Source organism: Dendrobates tinctorius, unplaced genomic scaffold (genome assembly GCF_039654945.1).
Source record: "Dendrobates tinctorius isolate UK_male_01 unplaced genomic scaffold, ASM3965494v1 ptg000015l, whole genome shotgun sequence".
NCBI lineage: Eukaryota > Metazoa > Chordata > Amphibia > Anura > Dendrobatidae > Dendrobates > Dendrobates tinctorius.
Window position 1 is genome coordinate 29,243,844 of NW_027361683.1, and position 5,899 is coordinate 29,249,742.

Consider the following 5,899-nt stretch of genomic DNA (forward strand, 5'->3'; position numbering starts at 1 on the left):
GTGAGCACCTTGAATCCCCTAGGGCTTCACAGGAGTTTATAATTCCCGGGTGCGAAAATAAAAAATCATATTTTTTCCAAAAACATGATAGTTTAGTTCCTAATTTTTTATTCTCCCAAAGGTAGCAGGAGAAATTAGACCCCAAAAGTTGTCCAATTTGTCCTGAGTACGCTGATACCCTATATGTGGGGGGGACCACTGTTTGGGCGCACGGCAGGGCTTGGGAGGGAAGCAGTGCCGTTTCACTTTTTCAACCTAAAATTGGCTGGAATTGAGATTGGACGCCATGTTGTGTTTGACGAGCCCCCAATGTGCCCAAGCAGTGGAAATCCCCCACAAGTGACCCTATTTTGGAAACTAGACCCCCTAAGGAACTTATCTAGATGGGTGGTGAGCACCTTGAATCCCCTAGGGCTTCACAGGAGTTTATAATTCCCGGGTGCGAAAATAAAAAATCATATTTTTTCCAAAAACATGATAGTTTAGTCCCTAATTTTTTATTCTCCCATAGGTAGCAGGAGAAATTAGACCCCAAAAGTTGTCCAATTTGTCCTGAGTACGCTGATACCCTATATGTGGGGGGGACCACTATTTGGGCGCACGGCAGGGCTCGGAAGGGAAGCAGCGCCATTTGACTTTTTCAACCTAAAATTGAATGGAATTGAGATTGGACGCCATGTTGCATTTGATGAGCCCCCAATGTGCCCAACCAGTGGAAACCCCCCACAAGTGACCCCATTTTGGAAACTAGACCCCCTAAGGAACTTATCTAGATGTGTGGGGAGCACCTTGAACCCCCTAGGGCTTCACAGGAGTTTATAACGCCCGGGCATGAAAATAAAAAATCATATTTTTTCCACAAACATGATCGTTTAGTCCTCAATTTTTTATTCTCCAAAAGGTAGCAGGAGAAATTGGACCCCAAAAGTTGTTGTCCAATTTGTCCTGAGCATGCTGATACCCTATATGTGGGGGGGCCACTGTTTGGGCGCACGGCTGGGCTCTGAAGGGAAGCAACGCCATTTGACTTTTTCAACCTAAAATTGGCTGGAATTGAGATTGGATGCCATGTTGCGTTTGACGTGCCCCCAATGTGCCCAAACAGTGGAAACCCCCACAAGTGACCATATTTTGGAAACTAGACCCCTTAAGGAACTTATCTAGATGTGTGGTGAGCACCTTGAACCCCCTAGAGCTTCACATGAGTTTATAATGCCCGGACGTGAAAATAAAAAATCATATTTTTTCCACAAACATGATCGTTTAGTCCCCAATTTTTTATTCTCCCAAAGGTAGCAGGAGAAATTGGACCCCAAAAGTTGTTGTCCAATTTGTCCTGAGCACGCTGATACCCTATATGTGGGGGGACCACTGTTTGGGCGCACGGCAGTGCTCGGAAGGGAAGCAGCACCATTTGACTTTTTCAACCTAAAATTGGCTGGAATTGAGATTGGACGCCATGTTGCGTTTGACGAGCCCCCAATGTGCCCAAACAGTGGAAACCACCCACAAGTGACCCCATTTTGGAAACTAGACTCCCTAAGGAACTTATCTAGATATGTGGTGAGAACTTTGAACCCCCAGGTGTTTCACTAAAGTTTATAATGCCCAGGCATGAAAATAAAAAATCCTATTTTGTGCCCACAAAAATGATTGTTTAGTCCCCAATTTTTAATTTTCCCAAGCATAACAGGAGAAATTGGATCACAAACGTTGTTGTCCAATTTGTCCTGAGTATGCTGGTACCCCATATGTGGGAGAAAACTACTGTTTGTGCACACATTGGGGCTCAGAAGGGAAGAAGTGACGCTTTGGAATGCAGACTTTGATGGAATGGTCTGCGGGCGTCATGTTCCGTTTGCAGAGCCCCTGATGTGGTTAAACAGTAGAAACCCCCCAGAAGTGACCCCATTTTGGAAACTAGACCCTCTGAGGAACTTATCTAGATATGTGGTGAGAACTTTGAACCCCCCAGTGTTTCACTAAAGTTTATACTACCCAGGCGTGAAAATAAAAAATCCTATTTTGTGCCCACAAAAATGATCGTTTAGTCCCCAATTTTTAATTTTCCCAAGCATAACAGGAGAAATTGGACTCCAAAAGTTGTTGTCCAATTTGTCCTGAGTACGCTGGTACCCCATATGTGGGAAAAAACTGTTTAGGCACACGTCGGGGATCGGAAGCGAGTGACGTTTTGGAATGCAGACTTAGATTGAATGGTCTGCGGGTGTCATTTTCCATTTGCAGAGCCCCTGATGTGCCTAAACAGTAAAAAAACCCCACAAGTGACATTATTTTGGAAACTAGACCCCCAAGGAACTTATCTAGATGTGCCCCAACTAATCTAATGTTTCCGGTAAAGTAATTTAGTAGTGCATTGAGGTGTGGTACAATTTGAAGCTATCCTTCATACACAGGCCAGGTTTTTCGGGGCAGGTGTCGCATTGATAAATGGTGTCCTTGCATATTCCGCTTTTGTAACACACTCGGCACCTTTTTTGCGATTTACCTCTTTTTCCAGTTTGCGGGACCTCCCCGGGAAATGCTGACCTGGTACCATACGAGCACCTTCAGTTCCGGAAGTTCTGGGGCCCGCTCCTTCCAGAGTGCCAAACATCAGGGCCTTAACCACTACCTCCTGGAACTCAAGGTACGACGTATCGCTGGGGCATGCACATTGTGACAGCAGGAATGCGTTGAGCATTGCCAATTGGACGATGTGCACGGCCAGCTTTTTGCACCACACCTTGGCCTTTCTCAAAGCATTGTACGGTTGGAGGAGTTGATCGGAGCGATCAACGCCCCCCATGCTTTTATTGCACCCCTGCACACATTCAGGTTTGCTGACCTGTGCAGAGGTACTCCGTACAGTGCTGAGGGCGCTGCCATCACCGTGTATGGTGGTCAAGAGAAGCACATCCCTCTTGTCCTTGTACTTGACCACCAGCAGGTGGTCGCTTAATTGGGCCCTGCTCTCACCTTTTCGGAGCATCTGCCCACATAGCGTCTTTGGGAGGCCTCTCTGATTTTTGCGGACAGTACCGCAAGCTGCGGTACCTCGCGCAGAGAGGGATTTGTAGAGTGGGACACTGGTATAAAAGTTATCAGTGTAGAGGTGATAACCTTTATCCAGCAGTGGGTGCACCAAATCTCACACAATTTTCCCATTCACTCCCAGGTCAGGAGGTCACTCAGGGGGTTCAATCCTGGTGTCCTTTCCTTCGTACACTCTAAACCTGTGGGTGTACCCTGAGGTACTCTCACACAGCTTATAGAGTTTGATTCCGTACCTGGCCCTCTTACTGGGCAGGTATTGACGGAATCTGAGCCTGCCCTTAAAATGGACCAAGGACTCATCCACGCAGATGTTCCTTTGGGGCACGTACACTTCAACAAACTTTTTGTTGAAGTGTTCGATGACAGGCCAAACTTTGAACAGACGGTCAAAGTTGGGGTCATCTCGTGCGGCACACTGTGCATTATCGTTATAATGCAGAAACTTGTGGATGGCCTGAAAACGCGTCCGGACAATGACCATTCGAAACACTGGAGTGTTGTATAAAATATCAACACTCCAATATTGCCGAATTTCAGGCTTCTTCAGGATACCCATGTGGAGGACCAGGCCCCAAAACTTCGTTATTTCAACTGCGTCCACAGGAGACCAGTTACTATAGGATGAACGCGGGTTTTGCTCCAAAATTGCCAAGCGTGCAAATTAGTTTGCTCCACCATGAGGTTAACAAAATCCTCAGAGAAAAAGACTTTGAAAAAGTCAATTTCTGTGAGGCCGGTGGTGTCAAACTTGATTCCTGATTCTGCCACAAAATCAGGAATCAGTGGCTCGTAATTTTCGGGGGGCGAGGTCCACGCAGGGTCTGCTGAATCAGCTGCGGGCATGGTAAGCGCTGCCTCATCTTCTGTCCTGGAGCCTCTGCGTGGCAGTTCCGCAGGACCCGAGGAGGAAGATGAGGAGGGGGAAGAGGAAGAGGAAAAGGATGAAGAATCCAAAAAATAAAGAAAAGTCGGATCGTCATCCTCGCTATCAGTGTCGGAGGCAAGTAAAGCATATGTCTCCTCCATTGAATAGCGCTGTTGGGAGGAACGTGATGGGCGGGACTTTTTTTGTGTAAATATCGTGCTTGGGTGTACTTTATTTATAACTGTGTATGTGGTGGGGGGGCTAGTGATTGGTGCACACTATCCTGTAAGAAAAAGCTAAAAGGAAATGGGGAGCAAAATACCTGTGAAAAAAAGTCTAAAACAGCAGGTCCTAGATATGATAAGTGAACGGCGTCACTTATCAAAATTTAGTGGCTGCTGGATGTGTGCACAGGGGTGGCGCAAAGGGGGGAGGGGTGAAAAAAAATGGAAAACAGCCGGCACGAACTTTGATAAGTGAATTGCGTTACTTATCAAAATTCGGCAGCTGCTAAAGGTGCACACGGAAACGGCGCAAAGGGGGGTAAAAAGAGAGGGCTAGGGGGATTGGGGTGGATGAATAGAGATCGGGCAGGGATCAACAGTTAGGGTTGTAGTTAGGTGGCACAAAGGGGGGTGAAAAAAATGAAAAACGGCAGGCACAAGCTTGGATAAGTGACGTGTGTCACTTATCCAAGTTTTGCGGCTGCGGGATGTGTATACGGAGGTGGCGCAAAGGGGGCTAAGGAAAAAAAGCGAGCATGAGGATTGATCGGTGAACTGCGTCACCGATCAACGCTCGGCGGCTGCTCAAGGAGGTGGCGCAAAAGTGGGATGGAGGGGGGTAAAAATAGGGGGAAGGGGGATGGGGGATTGGGGTGGATGAAGAGAGATTGGGCAGGGATCAACAGTTATTGTTGTAGTTAAGTGGCACAAAGGGGGGTGAAAAAAATGAAAAACGGCAGGCACAAGCTTGGATAAGTGAAGCATGTCACTTATCCAAGTTTTGCGGCTGTGGGATGTGTGTATTCAGGTGGCGCAAAGGGGCCTAGGGGGCTAAGGAAAAAAAAGCGTGCACGAGTGTTGATCGGTGAACTGCGTCACCGATCAACACTCGGCGGCTGCGCACGGAGGCGGCGCAAAAGGGGGGGTGGAGGGGGGTAAAAGGGGGGGTGGAGGGGATGAAGATAGATTAGGGGGGTGAAGATAGATTGGGCAGGGGATCAGGGATCAGGAACACTTACGGTTGGCATTTTTTTCTTTCTTCTTTCTTTTCTGCAGGGATTGTGATGCTACAAGCTGTGGCACCACAATACCCAGCACAAGAGCTCTTTCTGCATCCGACCTCTCTGCAGGAATCCTCAGCTAGAGTGAGGACCCCTGCAGACAGGTCAGAGGCAGGTCAGGGGCAGGTCACAGAGCGATCACATCGCTGCTGTGACCTGTCATTGGTAGGATCGAATGATTACATCGATCCCACCAATCCTGCTCTGCCTGGTGACCATGGTAACTGCCTAGGATCAGCGCTCACAGCTCCGATTCCTAGGCAGGTCATGGCCAGGTCATCAGCAGGGCACAGAGCGGTCACAGCGTGACCGCAGCTGTGCCCTGTGGCTGGCGCGATCGCCGATCTAATCGATCACGCCAACCGCTTCCTGCAGGCCCTACTGGGCCTGTCCTAGGCTCTGGCCTAGGATCGCGATTGGCGCGATCAATTAGATCGGTGATCGCGCCAATCTGGGGGCTTCTCTCTGGTGCCTGGCGTTGCCAGGCACCGGTCCTAGGATCGAGTACATCGGTACTCGATCCTAGCCTAGGTTCCTGTTGTTTCAGCCAATCTGATTGGCTGAAACAAAGAGAAGCGCTGTGATTGACTGTTCTGTATTGAACAGCCAATCACAGCTCACAGAGGGGCGGGCCAGGGCGGAGACTGCCCGGGATGCAGAGGCCATCTATCCTGAGATAAGATGGCGTCGGC